This window comes from Pan paniscus, chromosome 4, assembly GCF_029289425.2.
Source record: "Pan paniscus chromosome 4, NHGRI_mPanPan1-v2.0_pri, whole genome shotgun sequence".
NCBI classification, from domain to species: Eukaryota; Metazoa; Chordata; class Mammalia; order Primates; family Hominidae; genus Pan; species Pan paniscus.
Window position 1 is genome coordinate 75,662,660 of NC_073253.2, and position 18,441 is coordinate 75,681,100.

General features: G+C 45.3%; 1 protein-coding gene across 5 annotated transcripts in view; it reads right to left on the reverse strand.

Annotated features, from left to right (window-relative positions):
- RAI14 (retinoic acid induced 14) overlaps positions 1-18,160 on the reverse strand; it is a 176,902-nt gene extending 158,742 nt beyond the window's left edge. The window contains exons 1-2 of one of the 5 annotated variants that reach the window (XM_063604513.1): positions 17,954-18,104; positions 8,992-9,111 (exon numbers count right to left, since the gene is read on the reverse strand). The gene's annotated coding sequence lies outside the window, so the exon portion shown is untranslated. Of the gene's footprint in view, positions 1-8,991; positions 9,399-17,953 lie in introns of those variants that run through there. The other 4 variants (XM_063604512.1, XM_034960196.4, XM_034960193.4 and 1 more) reach the window with 4 other exon arrangements.
- Positions 18,161-18,441: the final 281 nt, after the last annotated feature.

Genomic DNA, 18,441 nt, shown 5'->3' on the forward strand with positions numbered 1-18,441 from the left:
TGAGAATTGGGAAACCAGGAGCCTGGTAGCTGCCCAAGACCCAGTTCTAGCTGGTTTAAGAGAGGGAACAGAGGCAGGGGTGGGAATGGGGTTGAGGGGTGCTGATTCCAGGGATCCCTGAGGCCCTGCTATAGCCACACCCTTTCGGCACAGGATGTGGGGTCACATAAGGCAAGGCACGCCCCTTCTAGCCTAAGCTATTTCAAGTTGGGTCTCTGACACTTGCCCTCGGGCACCAAAGTATTTGTCAGTACTCTTAGGTTGCAAGTGACAGAGACCCAACTCAGATGCCACAGTAAAAGAGGTGCCTAGAACTTCGACAGCACAATTGCAGATTGCATTTCGGTCTGCTCAGCCCATTCCTGAAGTCAGCAGCTAAATTTACTTCACGAAGCTACAGAAGTGAAATATATAATAGGATGACCTACAATGTCCCCTTTGAATCTGCAGGTTAAGGAGGGCATGTTTATCATTCACTTGTTTGGCTATTCACTGCTTGTGGATCTGTCCTGCCCCATTGCCCTCACACAGCCTCACCTCATAAGTCCTCCATTCATTACCCTCCTCTAACATCAGTGCAGTCACTGAAGGAGACCTTGCTGGCAATTCAAGTGTGAGTCTTCTGGGCTATTTCCTTTCTGAAAGTAAGTACTGCTCTTTGGGTCTCCTATAGAAACCAGGCCAACAATGAAAACAATCACAATTAACTATAAGTGAATAGCATTAAATGATTTTTAAACCCTCAAGAAATAAAAAGCCACTGTAACAGCTGGGTCTAAGAGGAAATGGTGCTTGGGGTCTGGAAATAGCATTGGACCCTATCTTCTCTGCTCTCCTGGGACTTGACTCCACAGAACTGAGGGAGTACAAAGGAGGGAAACAAGGAAGCTTGTTTCCCTTGAGTACAGGCTAAGGAGGAATAGGAAAAACAAAACCTTCAGGATAGGCAGAAACAATGTGAGAAGGACAGACGGTGGGGAAGTTGCCCTGGGGTATGGGGTGAGAAGGGGTGCTGGGGCTCAGCTGGACCAGTAGACCTCAATGCCTAATGATGAATAGCAGTTAATCCTTGAATAGTGGTGAAGGTATGATATGAAAACACACTGTCACCCTAATTTATTCTAAACAAGACACCTGGAAGAGATACCACCTAACCAAGGCATCACTCCCCAGGGGCCATGCCAGCCTGGATTTGCCACACTACAAATAGAAAAGCCCTTCAGATATTTTTCTATCACAGAATACTGCAGGCTGTTCTATGCCTGGGCTATGGGGGCAGCTAGATCCTCCTGCCTGATAAAGACAAACTCCTGTTAACTAAATTTGAAACCCTAGACTTTCAATTTTCAACCACTTTCTGTGTGCAGGCATAAAAAGCAAACAGCACTAACATGAAGGATGGGGAATGCTTCCATTAACCAGTAAAGACTGAATATGCTCCCCCCCACACCCCACACATATCCACAAACCTACATACCTTGCATCTAATGCAAGAGTTTTACACGGTAATAGCATTAAGGCTACTCAAGAACTTACAATTTATGAGAAAAGATAAGAAGCCTCTAATTTCTTACTCATGTCATATGCACTGAATCTTAACTAGAAGCCAAGTATACAGGTGATACAGAAATATGGACCATAGGACCCCAGCCTACAAAATCATTCAGTTTTTTTTTAAATAAAAAGTCCACATGGGTTAATGCACTTGCACAAAAGTAAGAGATATGGATTTGTAAACCCAAAACTCAAATGTCCATTATCCCATGTATAATTAGTTTGTGATGAAGCTATTGTAATTATCTACAGAAATGCTTAAAGCTAAGGGCAAAATCCTAGTTAACTGGGTAAGAAGGAGCTTAATCAAATATGCATTTATTGAGGACATTCTAGATGTCAGGTGGAGCGGGGTTACAGGACTTATAATATGTCTTCTTTATAAGAATAATATGTCTTTATAAGAAGACATATTATTTAGACCAGTACTGTCCAATATTATAGCCACATGTGGCATCTGTGCATTTGAAATATGACTAGTGCAAATTGAGATGCACTGTAAATGGGATTTATACAATGGATTTCAAACACTAGTAAAAAAGAATGTCAACTCCATCATTAGTAAGTTTTATATGGATTACATATTGGAAATAATATTTTGGATACACTAGATAAAATTATTAAAATTAATTTCATTTTTAAAAAACTTTTTATTGTGGCCACTAGATAATTTACTATGATTTATGTGGCCTGTATTAGTGGTTTGCTTGCATTTTTATTAGACAGTAATGATTAAGATTTTTCCCTTCAAGCACATAGCATCTTATTATTAATACTAACAAAGCAGATGTAAAATTAAGCAGAAAATGTATACGCTCCCAGCTTTAACATTCACTTACTATCATAAGATCACAAAACAAATCTAACAAATACTGGAGGTTAATAATTAAACAATGAAAGTAGTAATTTAAAAGATTCACTCTGCCACACGTAGAAGGGATAATTAACCCACAATTTTATTTCACTCAAAGGCTGATGGACTCCTAGTGTGTGCAAACTCAACTATTATCCTGCTGCCGAGAAGACGATGTCTGCTATGAAAGGGTTAGTTTACCACTCAGGGACTCTCCTGTATTCTCACCCCCTTTACCTGGTGCCAAAAGACCATCCTCAATTAGGGCTGACAAGGTGCACCCATGGGGCTACGTTTATCCTCCTTATTGTTCTTAAGAAGCTATAGCTTTTACTTGCTGTACAGCATCTAACAAAGTAAGACTGTGTTAGCTTATCCTAGCCCCAAGTTTTCTGTAGTGGAGGCTGAAAACCAAAAAAACAAAAACAAAAAATTATTACCCTGTTATATACTATTCAGAAAACATGTCTGAAAATTTTCCAAAAACATCAATAGGGAATTAACTATACCATTGCTTCATGCTAAGAGCTACCATTTTCAGTTTAACCAAGACGTTACTACTCTGTGTCTAGATTACGGTTGAAGCAACACAAGTTCTCTGGTGAGACTGAGGACCTTGTTAATGCAATCTGGAATAAGGTAAGACTGGGGACTAATAAAAGAACTACATCTTTACATCGTTCACATTACACAATGACATAATAATAGAAAGGTAAATAGGGAGAATGCTAATACAGTGAAACAGTTGCAAATTGAACAGAAGATGCAAGGCAGATGTGTTAACAATAACATATGGGGCAACCTCTCTTTATTGCTATAGATTATAATGGCAGGAATAATCATGTTGGCCAATATATCAGCAGTTCCTTAAAGGCAGGGTGATAAAGAGCATGATGACATTAGCAATGATAATAACAGCCACAATAGCTATCCTTTAAAGATTACTTTGCAAAATTTTATTTTTTTAATTATTTTATTATAAATGAATGTCATCTCATTTAATGCCCACAAGCACTTCAGAATTAAATTCTACTGTTATTATTCTCAGCTTCCAGACTAGGAAATTGCAGCAGAGAAAGTTTATTTAGCCAAAGGGGCATAGCTTATAAACAGAGGAGGCTAGATTAAACTAAGGTTCAAGTTCCAAGCCCAACACGTGACACTGGGCTGCACGTGAGACAACACCAGTAATTTTTAAAAGTCTGGCCAACTGACCAATCTTTTTAGTACTTAATAGAAAAAATTCAGTTGCCTTCAAAGACGGAACGAGTCCTCAGAATTACTGCTGGCACATAGAGGTCCCTCTAGGAAATATGAACGGACCAATTTGCAAAAGGCATTCCATTCCTTCTGGCTGTTTGTCCTCACACACCCCTGCCTCACTGGAATGGAGTAGCATCTTTATTTCTTTGTTCTCACATGTAGAGCATATGCTTAAGGAATAACTTTATTAAATTCACGGAGTCAACAAATCCTCTTCCATATAGCTTTGCTAAAGATACAAAGTCAATAACAGAGAAAATATAAAGAGAATTATAGACAAGTGAAGTGGCTATTTTTACGTTCGCCTGGGCTGACAGCAGACTGAGATGGAGGTCTCCATGTCTTGGCAACAATTTGGAAAAGCAGAACGTTTAGATACTTATGTACTTCTCTAACATTAGGACATTTCTGTTCCTTAAGAAATTATTCCATCCTGCACAACTCTCTCTACCCTATAAAAAAGAAAATACTGCAATTCTTCAGGACAATCTAAACACTGATATTATACAAATGGAATCCTGAAAAACATCACCCAGTGAGACAAGAATGGGGCAGAGGTGCACAGTGCTACTGTTCGGGAAGCCACACACAAAAGCGCCCACAGCCAGCGGCCTGCCACCCGAGCCTGTAGCACTTATCACCAGGACAGGGTGAGCTGCTCCTTGTTTCTTTTGCCACAGTGGATATAAACACCTACTTTCAATTTATTTGGTCAAAGAGGCATAGAATCAAATACCCTTTGTTGTAGGGACTATGCACTTAAAAATAATCAGGGGTTGTTTTAAAGAAGAGACAGAAAGAAAGCCTGTTGCCAAACAAGGCACAAACAGTAACAAAGCCATCAACAGATTGGCCGGGAGACAGGCTTGAGATAGGTATCACCTGGAGAAATCAGTGCATCGTGTGCCTGTCTCATTAGGCTTTTAGAGACTGTAGAAGAAAAGCAGTTGCAAAAGGAAACAAATAGCACACCCAACACTGTGAAAAGTTGTATAGCACAGAAAGAACCTAATTACTGGCTGGGTGTGGTGGCTCACGCCTGTAATCCCAGCACTTTGGGAGGCCAAGGCCGGAGGATCACGAGTTCAGGAGATCAAGACCATCCTGGCCAACATAGTGAAACCCCGTCTCTACTGAAAATACAAAAATTAGCTGGACGTGGTGGCACACGCCTGTAGTCCCAGCTACTCAGGAGGCTGAAGCAGGAGAATCGCTTAAACCTGAGAGGCGGAGGTTGCAGTGAGCCGAGATGATGCCATTGCACTCTGGCCTGGGGACAGAGCGAGACTCTATCTCAAGAAAAAAAAAAGAACCTAATTACCTAGGAATTTATCAAGATTGCTGAGTGGCTGTATACATCATGAAGTTAGAGGCAGACATGAGTTTTTCCTCAAAAAACACACTCCAAGAAAATCTTGGATGGTAAGTATACGGATATTGATGACAGTTTCCATGCCTATATTTTAAATAGTTTTTTTTTTCCCCAATTTAAAAAAGCTCATAAGAAATGTGAAATGTTTTTCTCAAAAGAGAAAAATGATATCAACTCCAAAGAAAATCTAAGAAATTTTTTTATTTCTTTAAACAAAGACCCAAGAAGGTTGTGAGAGCATTTGAATCAACTTGCACCCATGATAAATAGAAACTGGGTCTGAAGTGGGCCTGTGCTTGGAGACAGAAAGATGAAATACTCAGCACCTTGCCTGGTGCTATGGCCTCCTAACATGTTAAATAAAGGACACTGAACCCTTCGTGGGGCCCACCTTTTTTTTTTTTTTTTTTTTTTTTTTTTGAGACAAGAGTCTCGCTCTGTTGCCCAGGCTGGAGTGCAATGGCGTACTCTCGGCTCAGTGCAACCTCCGCTTCCCGGGTTCAAGCAATTCTCATGCCTCAGCCTCCCGAGAATCTGGGATCACAGGCGTGCGCCATCATGCCCAGCTAATTTTTGTATTTTTAGTGGAGATGGGGTTTCACCATGTTGGCCAGGCTCGTCTTGAACTCCTGACCTCAAGTGATCCACCTGCCTCAGCCTCCCAAAGTGCTGGGATTATACACGTGAGTCCACCCCTGTCTTGGCTGTCTTTCGTAGAGAAGAAAGAAAATGCAGCCGGTTGTCCATGAGCCTCCTGGCTCACAAGTTCCCACATCCTCTGGGTGGCTGAGAAGAGGCCACTGTGTATGCCTCTCCTGTCTCGGCAACAGAAGTAATTCCTTTCATTTTTGAAAAAGGATCAATCACCAATATGTCAGCTTTCATGGGAGGAGATGTTCAAATTACTTGAGCATTCTTGTCAGATTAAGAGCCTCAGCACGGAATCTGTGAACTCACCAACAAAGCCTGACAAACATTTGTTACATGGTTCTCACAGCCAAGGGCCTGGGTCCTGCACCTTTTCTGACCTTCATGCTGCTGCTCAATGCCATTGGCCTCCCCTGGAACTACCAATTTTTACCCTCTTCTTCGAGGTGAATTGTCCAAGTCTATACAAGTCTTCTGCACTTAAGACTTAGGAGTCTTTCCTCAAAAATCAAAAGTAGCCCAAGGAAATTCTGGATGGTAAATATATCGTTATTGGCTATAATTTCTATGCCTATGTTTTAAATAGTTTTTTTCCAATGCAAAAAATAATAATAATAATAATAATGAAGGCTCAGGCAGGGCGTGGTGGCTCATACCTGTAATCCCAGCACTTTTGGGAGGCCACAGCAGGCGGATTGCTTGAGCTCAGGAGTTTGAGACCAGCCCGGTAACATGACAAAACCCTGTCTCTACAAAAATACAAAAATTCATCGGGAGTGGTGGTACACACCTGTAGTGCCAGCTCCAGGGAGGCTAAGGTGGGAGGACTGCTTGAGCCCAGGAGGTCAAGGCTGCGGTGAGCTAAGATTGCACCACTGCACTCCAGCCTAAGGGACAGAGCGAGATCCTGTCTCAGAAAAAAAGAGAAACGTGAACATTTTCTCAAAATAGAAAAATGATATCAATTCCAAATAACAATTATAATTAGCTACATACAGGAGTCTCAAGGTCACTGTTGACCTGTGAGAGAAACAGAAAAGTATAATGTGTAGAAGTGTAGCACTGAGTAGCCAGTACCAGGGTCTCATCCATCTCTGCCTCTCATTAACTGTCCCTTTCCAAGGGGCCATTTCTCTAGGCCTCAGCCTCATCTGTGAAAAGAATTCCCTCCCACCACCGCCACCCCATTCCCACCACTAACAGTCGCCTTGTACTGTGGCAGATTGCGACCATATCTAACCTGGCTAAAACTCTTAAGTCCCCGAGGGCAGGGCTTGTCATTCATCCAGAGATCTTCTAATACCCAATTATCCCATCAACACATACTGGTAATGGGAAACCTGACAATGACTACGGCCAGCCCTGACCTTATTCGAGGACAGTCCAGCAGCAAAGTGCCTATGGCAGAGAAGGTGCTCAAGTCAATTACAATGACCCATCTGAAGAGCTTCTGTCAGGTCAGGCAGGCAGCCTGTTACAGGCAGGTCCGCAGCCCTTTTTGCTTGGTTTTTGACTGAAATGGCTTGAGGACGTCACCCAAGGTGAACGCTGATATTAGCAGTTCTGAGTACAGCTGACGTGGCAGTCCCTTCCCCCATGCACAATACTTCCACAGAAGCATGTTTTCCTCCAGAAGAGCAGGCTTCCAGCTGAGGGTCAGTTCCCCAACTAAAAGTGTGGCCCTGTCTTCTTCAGGTCCCCATCAAGACAGCCACATCAGGCTGGGGGGCCAAGAAGAAAAAGGCAAAGTGAAGAGCCAATTGGGGATATTTCCCCCACTGGGCTGAGCAGCCAAAGGCCTACCTGTGAGCCTAGAAGTACTGTCAGGAGGTGCCTGTGACACCTACTGTGAGACTAGGAGTACTGTCGGGGGAGCCGGGACATCTGTGAGCCTAGGAGTACTGTCATGGGGAGGGCAGGGGGTGGGGCAGGACATCTGTGAGCCTAGGAGTACTGTCACTGGGTTGGTGGGGAGTGGCAGGACATCTGTGAGCCTAGGAGTACTGTCACAGGCCGGGGGGATGGGGGCGGGACATCTGTGAGCCTAGGAGTAGTGCTGGGGGGCCAGGACATCTGTGAGCCTAGGAGTACTGTCACGGGGTTGCGGGGGAGCGGGGCATCTGTGAGCCTAGGAGTACTGTCATGGTGGGGGGAAGGCGGGACATCTGTGAGCCTAGGAGTACTGTCAGGGGGTGCCTGGGACACCTACTGTAAGCCTAGGAGTACTGTCACAGGGAGGGATGGGACATCTGTGAGCCTAGGAGTACTGTCACGGGGGTGGGGGGACATTGTGAGCCTAGGAGTACTGTCAGGGGGTGCCTGGGACACCTACTGTGAGCCTAGGAGTACTGTCAGGGGGCCAGGACATCTGTGAACCTAGGAGTACTGTCGGGGGCCGGGACATCTGTGAGCCTAGGAGTACTGTCAGGCAGGGTCCAGGACATCTGTGAGCCTAGGAGTATTGTCATGGCGGGGGCCAGGACACCTGTGAGCCTAGAAGTACTGTCATTGGCGGAAGGCGCGAGCGGGACATCTGTGAGCCTAGGAGTACTGTCAGGCAGGGTCCAGGACATCTGTGAGTCTAGGAGTACTGTCAGGGGGTGCCTGGGACACCTACTGTGAGCCTAGGAGTACTATCGGGGGGCCGGGACATCTGTGAGCCTAGGAGTACTGTCAGGGGTTGCCTGGGACACCTACTGTGAGCCTAGGAGTATTGTCAAGTGGGGCGCGGGACATCTCCTGTGAGACTACAAGAATTGTCAGGTGGGGCCTGGGATATCTCCGTTCTCTCCTGTTAACAGCAAAACTGGGAAACTGCTGCCACCAAAAGCTGAAGACAGAACAGACCCAACTCCTTGGGGTGAGAAACTTAAGACTCATCCTTAGAATTCATCATGTCTCTGTGAAATAGTCATATTACAAAACCACCTTTTCATTGCATCTAAATTGCATTTTATTACATCCAATAGAAATAGATCCTAAAAATGGTCAATAGTATGTTGATTGGTTGACATAGCAACCGATGACTAGTTTTCAAATTGAGAGTATAAAACCCACAATTATTACTTTTCACTCATGTATGATAGGTTATCGAACTGTGGGTGGCAGGGGGGTGGGGAATAGCGGCACATGATAGAAAAATAGAGCCCTTGTACTTGTATTCTCAAACTTTGAGAGGTGGTCATTGTGGGTTCTTAACCTGGGTATTCCAAAGAGGTTTATAAATGGCCTTAGGGCAAGGAGTTCCATGAAACTCATGAGACTGATAAAAATTATGAATTTATAAAATCATTGTACATACATCAGTTTCTCCAAGGAAGCATGGTCCAAAACCCCCATCAGATTTGCAAGTGTCCATCTATGCGTCACGAATATTTAAGAATCACTGCTGGATGGTTTTCTCTGGTTTGCAAATGGATTCCTCTTAGAGAAAAAAAAAAAAGAAAAAGAAAAAAAATGGAAAACCCTTTACTCTGTGCTGCCCTCGTGCAAAGGGAGGCTTCTCTGGCCTTTTATTCTCCACCAGTTAACACTGCCTGTTTTCTGAGTGTCTATCACTTCAGCTAGCAAAAGGAACTGAACAGACTTAGTGAAAGTGAAAAGAGGTAGATGCTGCTTGTTAGTTTTAGAGTTATTATCTCTTTGAAAAGAACAGCTAAATTAAGCAAACTGATTGCAAAAACGTGGAACCAACCGAAATACCCATCAACCAATGAGTGGATAAAGAAACTGTGGTATATACATACATACATGATGGATACTACTTAGCCATAAAAAGGAGTGAACTAATAGCATTCACAGTGACCTGGATGAGATTGGAGACTATTACTCTAAGTGAAGTAATTCAGGAATGGAAAGCCAAACATCGTACATTCCCACTCATAAGTAGGAGCTAAGCTATGAGGATGCAAAGGCATAAGAAGGACAAAATGGACTTTGGGGACTCAGGAGGAAAGGGTGGGAAGGGAGTGAGGGATAAAAGACTACAAATAGGATGTAGCGTATACTGCTCAGGTGATGGGAACACCAAAATCTCACAAATCACCACTAAAGAACTTACTCATGTAACTAAACACCCAGTTGCCCAATAACCCATGGAAATAAAAAATGTAATAAATAAATTAATTAAGCAAACTGAACTTATCTGGATCATAAGAAAACAGAATATCTTATCGATAACAATACCTAAAATGGATATGAAAAATTAAGTTGAGCTTTAAAAGATAATATAATAAATAAGTGTAAGGGAAACTGGTTCCTTGATAATAAGCTTTGGTGTTCACTAAATGTCAATTTTTTTCTTTCCTTTTTTTTTTTTTTTTGAGACAGTGTCTCGCTGTCACCCAGGCTGGAGTGCAGTGGTGTGATCTTGGCTCACTGCAATATAAATATACTTTTTTTTTTTAAAAGTAGATATGGGGTTTTGCCATGTTGCCCAGACTGGTCTTGAACTCCTGAGCTCAAGTGGTCTGCCCTCCTCAGCCTCTCAAAGGGCTTGGATTACAGGCAGCAGCCACTGTGCCTGGCCTAAATGTCAATTTAGGAAAATAAATAAATAAGGAAAGAAAAAAAAAGAGTCCATGTATTTCCTTCCACTGTACAGTAAGCTTCTTGGACTACAACCACCTTTTCTCACAACTAGATTCTGTTTATTTAGAAGCAGGGATTAGCAAATCATGAAGAACTTCCCAAAGGTGTCCCCTTGCCCCGGTGTGACATATGGTCATGGAATTATACGGCAAGACTAATTTCCAGTGAATGCCATTCACTACAGAAGGGACTGGCCTAGATCGCAAGTAAGGTTAGATGAGGTGACACTGATCACAAAAACCCAGCTGGTGAATCAATCAAGACACAATGCACAAACTTCCGCAAAGAGTGGATAAGGAGGAAAAGTGTTTCTTTCACATCTTCTGAACTTCGACTTCGCACTTTGTTGCTGATTTCTGCCTTTTGATTATTGTTTAATTCTCCTCTAGACTAGGACAACTCTATATCTGATGACCGCCATGAGGGGCTTAATGACCTCTGAGGCAGGAGTAGTTGAGAGATGTTAATCTCCTACTGTGTGGCAGATACTCTACTGGACACATAGAATATAAAATTGAAGAACAAGGCATGCTTCCTTCAGTTAAACAGAAGAATGTACTGCTTTGTTTTTAAACACATGGTTAAGTCAGTAAAGTTACTTTTTATTTGTATTTATTTATTTTTTTAGACAGGGTCTCACTCTGTTGCCCATGCTGGAGTGTAGTGGTAAGATTTTGGCTCACTGCAACCCTCGATCTCATGGGTTGAGGTGATCCTCCCACCTCAGCCTCCTGAGTAGCTGGGACTACAGGAATGCACCACCATGCCCAACTAATTTTTGTATTTTTTTAGAGACAAAGTTTCGCCATGTTTCCCAAGCTGGTCTCTTAACTCCTGGGCTTAAGCGATCTTCCTGCCTCAGCTTCTCAAAGTGCTAGAATTACAGGTGTGAACCACCATGCCTGGCCAAAAGCTACTTTTTAAAATACTGATTAGATTTGCTGATATCTCTCAGTGGGCCTGATGTCAAAGACGAGGCTAATTTTTTTGTTCATTGTAGATGGCTGGAGCTAGAAAATTGACATTTGATGAACAATTTTTATCTTTTGTTGAACCACCTGTACTTTTCAGCTCATGACTAACTACAAAGGGAAGAAATATCTTTAAACTGGGCATGGTGGCTCACACCTGTAATCCCAGCACTTTGGGAGGCCAAGGCAGGCGGATCACTTGAGGTCAGGAGTTCGAGACCAGCCTGGCCAGCAATGGCCAACATGAAACCCCATCTCTACTAAAAATACAAAAATCAGCCAGGCATGGTGGCATGTACCTGCAGTCCCAGCTACTCAGGAGGCTGAGGCAGGAGAATTGATTGAACTTGAGAGGCGGAGGTTGCAGTGAGCCGAGATCACCCTATTGCACTCCCGCGTGGGCAACAGAGTGAGACTCTGTGTCTAAAAAAAAAAAAAAAAAAAAAAAGGAATCTGTTTAAATTGTGCAACATTTTACTAATAATCATATAATTCTATGTTTATGATTTTCAGCTTAAAGTTTAACCCTATCTGGATCCATAATATACTGATTTCTTTCAATATCATTTTATTACAGAGGATACAATAAGAAATGTAAATGGTGTGCTTCAGTATTCTAGTAATGTTTTAAAGGATATCATCAGTATCGTATACCTAATATAGTTCACTGGGAAAAAAAATCTAGACTCCTTTTCCCTATCACCATATAAAATGCATCCAAGAGGCCTCTGATATATTTAGCTTTGTTTTGTCAACTCCTATACTCATCATGCAAGGTAGAGAAAATTCAGTTGGCTTCTACTGAAACAATGCATTAGTGCTATAATAGTGAATGTTTTTTGTGCCATGAATTAAGGACTGTACGATGTGGCAATTCTTAGAGTATATCTAGGGACCTTTCTACATATTAGTTGCTCCAACATCTTCAGATTAAGGTTCTCATTTTCCTTCCATCATGAAAAATACATCCCTCCTCCCCCTCCAAAAAAATCCTCATAGATAAAAGCACAAAGTCAGGGCAATGATGATGTACACTCTGCAACAATCCAACAAAATACACTGTTTGTTCTTAGAAACGCAGTGTGGACCGGGGGCAGTGGCTCATGCCTGTAATCCCAGCACTTCAAGAGGCTGAAGCAGGAGGACCTTCTGAGCCCAGGAGTTCAAGACCAGCCTGGAAAACATAAGGAGACCTTGTCTTTGTAAAAAGTAAAAGAAAAGCTAGGCAGGTGTGTTGGCACGCGCCTGTAGACACAACTATTCGAGAAGCTGAGGTGGGAGGATCACTTGAGCCCAGGAGTTCCAGAACAGAGCAAGACCCCCATCTCAAGAAAAAAGAAAGAAATGCAGTGTGCTTCATGTTGCTTGGGATGGCTGCTGGCCTGTTAGTGCAGATGTCGTGTGGAATACGGTCAGCATCTACTGGTTATGCATCTTCCACATTCATCACATTGGAAACCAGGTTATCACAAAAGGAAAGATGGGTGTGCTTCCAAGCACCGTGTTACTTATGTTTTCCTCTAAATTCAGGATTAGGCAAAATGTTGGGAGAAAAAAAGTCTGAAGACATTAAGTGGCTTATAGGATAAATCACATAGATTTAAAAGGAGTGGTTTCCCTAGAAGACATAAGTTTTCTTACCCTGAAGGAATCTGTAAATATGAGATATGGTGCACATACCAGCACCATTTAGGATATCCAGTAAGTGTTAAAGGCGAAATTCCACAGAGAAAAAATAACAACAAAAAGCATATCCATTTGTTCATCAAACATCTGTTTACCTGCTAGGGGTCAACATTGTTCTAGACACCATGAATACAACAGTAAACAAGAGTGGCAAACCCCGTGCCTTTGTAGAGCTCATAATCTAGTACAGAATACTGATATAAATTATAGATTGAGTATCCCTAAACCAGGAATCTGAATCTGAAATGCTCCAAAGTCCGAAACTCTTTGAGCACCTACACGACACCAAAGGAAAGACCCACCGGAGCACTTCAAATTTTTGGATCAGGAATGTTCAACCATGTAATACAAATACTCCAAAAATTTTAAAAATATCCAAAATCTGAAACACTTCTGGTCCCAAGCATTCTAGAATAAAGAATACTCAACCTATACACGGCAAGCTAGAAGGTGGTAAGTGCCTTGGAGGTAAATAAAGCAGGGACGAGGTTGCAGGCTGGACTGGAAGGAGGTGTCTGAACATAACACCTGAAGGGATGACACAGCCATGTAGACGTCTAAGAGAAGTGCTTTCCAGGTAGTGGGAAGAGCACATGCAAAGGCTCTGAGGCAAGACGCCTGGTGATCCTTTTGCAGAATTCACGAGCATGATGATTGCATGTGTAACATGTGTCTGACATGAACTTAGGGAAAAAAAAAAAAAAGAATGTGCCCAGCAATTTGAAGGAATGAGGACGCCAATGTGTTTAAATGCCTTAAACTCCTTTCAGCCTGAGGGGTTACCATTAGGGGAAAAATGCGTCACTAACACAGCAACATTTTCACAGACTCTTAGAACAGGAATGTGCCTTTGTAAATGCTTACTCCTACCCCTTAATCTTACCAAAGAAATGAGGAAGAGGAGGTTGGGTGAGTAATCCAAGGTCACACGGCCAGTGAGTAGCTGAGAAAAGGTTTCTGCACAAGAATCCCAAACAGCACCATGGATTTGTCTCATGCTTCAATTTTACAATGAAGAGCCACTTTTTCTTTTTCTTTCTCTCTTTGAGTTGGAGTTTCACTCTTGTTGCCCAGGCTGGAGTACAATGGCCGGTGGGATCTCGGCTCACTGCAACCTCCACCTCCCAGGTTCAAGCGATTCATCTGCCTTAGCCTCCCAAGTAGCTGGGATTACAGGCATGCGCCACCACGCCTGGGTAATTTTGTATTTTTAGTAGAGACGGGGTTTCTCCATGTTGGTCAGGCTGGTCTCGAACTCCTGACCTCAGGTGATCCACCTGCCTCGGCCTCCCAAAGTGCTGGGAGCTGAGACAGGGTCTCACTCTGTCGCCCAGGCTGCAATGCAGTGGTGCAATCTAGGCTCACTGCAGCCTTGACATCCAGGACTCAAGCAATCCTCCCACCTCAGCCTCCTGAGTAGCTAGGACCACAGGCACACCACCACACCCAGCTAATTTTTGTATTTTTTGTAGAGATGAGGTTTTACCATGTTTCCCAGGCTAGTTTTGAACTCCTGAGTTCAAGCAGTCCTCCTGCCTTGGCCTCCCAAAGTGCTGGGATTACAGGCATGCAACACTACACCAGTCCCACTTTTCTTAATTAAAACAAAAAAAGAAAAAAGAAAAAAATAATCCAGCCAACTATGTAATCTTCTTAGAATTTAATCAGTTTCACTTTTTTAGTCAACAGATAGCCAAGACCATACAAGCACCCTAAATATTTGTTGAAGAATGAATAATAAATGCAATATTACCTAAACTTCATTACCCAGCAACTAACTAAATAAGTGTGTAACAGAAAAATGTGTGCACAAGAAAACATCTCAGGATGTTTATTGTACAAACTGTTATAGTAAAAAGAAAGAAAAATAAAAATGAAAATGGAAATAGAGTGTCACTCAGCAGAAAAAGTATAACAGTAAAAAACTAGGCCAGGCACAGTGGCTCATGCACTGTGGAAGGCTGAGGTAGAAGGCTCACTTGAGGCTGAGAGTTCAAGGCCAGCCTGAGCAACATAGTAAGACCCTGTCTCTACAAAAATGAAAAAAATTAGCCAGGCATGGTGGCATGTGCCTGTGGTCCCAGCCACTTTGGAGGATGAGGCAGGAGGACTGCTTGAGCCCAGGAGATTGAGGCTGTAGTGAGCAGTGATCACGATACTGCACTCCAGCCTGGGTGACAGAGCGAGACCCCAGCTCAAACAAAAAACAGTGAAAAACCAGAAACCCTAACTTACTCTTGGCAAGGGAGTAAATATACTACACTTTTTTCATACACTGGGATTCTCTGTAACAGCTAAAGTGAATAAAGATCTATTAACACATGTATCTCAAAAACATAGTAAGTTAAAAATGCAAGCTATACATAGGTAGAATTATGCCATTTATGTAAAATGTTAAACACAAACTCACATGTATTTTTTTGTGGATACAGTGTAGTTCCAAACATGCTTGGGAACTGTGTGTGCTAACTTCACATTAGACGTTACCTGAGGATGGAGGCAAAGGAGTAGGAATAGATCAAATATTTAAGTTATAGTTTATTTTTCCGGGGGGGGGAGAGGTATGGATCAAATATGAAAATATTAGCAACTATTAAACCTAGGAAGTAGAAGACAAAATGGCTTACTATACTCTGTTTTTATGTATGTTAGAAATATTTCATACTTTTTTATTTATTTATTTATTTGAGACAGAGTCTTGCTCTGTCGCCAGGTTGGAGTGCAGTGGTGCAATCCCAGCTCACTGCAACCTCCACCTCCCGGGTTCAAGCGATTCTCCTGCCTCAGCCTCTCAAGTAGCTGGGATTACAAGTGCGTGCCACCACGCCCAGCTAATTTTTATTTTTTGTATTTTTAGTAGAGACGGGGTTTCACTGTGTTGGCCAGGATGGTCTCGATCTCCTGACCTCATGATCCATCTGCCTCGGCCTCCCAAAGTGCTGGGATTACAGGCATAAACACCATGCCTGGCCCTTATTTTTATTTTTAAAGGATGAAAAAAAAGGAAAGAAGGAAGGGAGGGAGGGGGTGGAGGAGGGAGAGGCAAAAGTTGTCCACTGCATTCTATTAATTCCAAGGCCCAGTTGTTCTTAACCTCCAAACCTTCTTCTTCACTTTTAAAGCCTAGGTGATAGTACGTGTACCTGCCTAGAACATGCTTTGAAAACTAGCAGACTGGAGAGAGAATTTCACTGTCAGGTTCACTACTGGTGGGCGGGACACTACATCATTCCCCCACGGAATCCCTAGGGGGCTCAGCATCCTTTCTGTCTCTTCAATTCAGATAACAGTAATAAGATTTTCCAGCAGGGTTATAATCACACCACCACCACCACTACCTCCAAAAAGCCATAAAACAATAAATTCATTACTGAAGCATCTCAGTGAATGGAGATGAAAACTGTGCAACAGCCCAGCACGGGATAGCTCTCCCAATCTCTGTTAGACAAGCACTGGCTAAAATATAAGAACTGAATCAATCTCCTCACATAAAATCAACTGTCTTACAAACCCAAGGGGGAAAAAAATCACACTTGTTAGGCATCATTAAGAAAAGATTATCAGATTATATCCATCAGTAATAAAACTCCGAGCCACAGGGTGAACAGGGACCTGCAGGCTGGGGACAGAGCAGCCAAAATCCAGCCTCCCTGTGATCCCCGACCTCTTCTCCAACTCTGTGCAAAGCCCGAGGAGGTGAGACTCTCTTCGCTAAGGCGAGCTTCGGCTATGTCCTAGTGATGGGCAGTTCCTCTCTGCCAGGCCCCTGCAGCCTTGAGACCACATTCCCCAGAGATCCGGCAACGTTTCCCCATCCCAGGCAGCTGGGCATTCTCCTCTCCCGGAAGGAAGACGGAATCCCACCCCGATCATGCGTGAGCTGCGGCGAAGAGAAGCCGCTGGTCCCGAGGCGAGGGGCCTCGAGTCCGCAGATTCCCCTCAACATTTCTGGGAGTAAAGTTGGGCTTAGCTGGGCTCCTGGCAAATAAAGAGGAGCCTGGAAAGACAGCCATGCTCAGGCCCCCGTGAGGCCACTTCGGACTCCTCCACGCTGTGCTGGGCTGCATCTGCCTTAATTCCCCGTCTGCTGCTTCTCCAGGCTCTGAGCCCCCTCCACAAAAGGGGGATGCGAAACTCAAAGGAGTTAGGATGTCAACCCTGCAAACCGCAGAAACTAAACCGAGGACACCAACCTGCCCAAGAAGGCAGCGAAGGTGGTTGAGGACGACACCCCACCCCCTCACCCCCCACCAGGCAGGGGTCGCGGGAGATGGCGGGCGCCTTTCTGGTGGCTCCACGTCCTCCTTACTCCCGAAGTCCCGGCGGCCCCGATTCTGCCCCAACTCCAGCATCCGTTCTCCCCGAGCTGCGGCGGGGAAAACAAGGTAGGGGGCAGGAGCAGGCCCGGAGGGGTCTCGCCCCCGTCCTTGGGCCGGCCGAGGGGCTCCCTGGAGTCAGAGGAGGAAGAATAGCGGACCCCGCGTCCTGGGAGCCACCCGGAGTCTCCCGCTCGCACCTCCCTCCCCACCTCCTCCAAGTTCAGCCGGGAGGCGGATTGGGCTCAGCAGCACCGACGCGGGGGCAGCGAGGCGCCGCGCGGGGCGAAGCAGGTGGGACCCGGCGCAGACTCCAGGGTGCACCTCCGGGTCTGCTCATTCATTCCCACCCGCGCTCCCTCCGCCGCGGCCCCTGCCCCGCGCCCCGCCCCAGCCGGCCTGCGAGTCGCGGAGGACCCGGGAAGAACCCTTCTCCTAACTTGGCCGGGTCCTCCCGCTCTACCCTCATCTCCACCTTCCTCTCCTTCCTCTTGTCCCCAGATCTGCTCTCCGCAGACAGTGAGTGGGCTGCCGGCGGTGGACCAGGGAGAGGTGGCGGGACCCCGGCTGCAGCCCGCTCAGCCGCTCCGCCCGGGCGCCGTCCCCAGCGCCTCCCGCGCCCGAGCTCCAGACACAAAGGCGGGGACACGAGCCCGGGACCCCGAGCCGGGAGCCTCCCAACTCCGTGCCGCGCACTCACCCCATCGAGGCGGCGGCGGCGGCGCTCCCGGGACCCAGCTGGCTACTCCACCCCGCCCGCCGCTTCCCCAGGAAAACGCGGCCGCCGGGCTCGCTTCCTGCTCGGCTTCCTGCGCCGCAGTCCCTCCTCCTCCCCCGCTGCGGGGGTCAGTGGGCGCCGAGCTCCCGGGCTAGGCCGGCGGGGCGGGGGCAGCGGCAGCACCACCACGTGGCCGCCGGGCGCCGGCCCCCGCCGACCTGGATCCAGTGGGAGCGGGAAGGGAGGCGCTAACCATTCCCCTCCCATTCCACCCCGCGCGGCCCCAAATTCCGCGAGTCAGGTGACCCGGCCCCGGGCTCTGGCCGGGACCTGCGGGGGGTGCTCCCCGCCCTCCAGCCCCCGGCGCATCCTCCGGGCCCGCGCGTCCCGGCTGTTCGTGGCTTGCTTTTAGTCTCCAGGGATCGTGGGACCCTTCTCCGCGGATCTGTTTCATCCTCTTAACCTGAAGT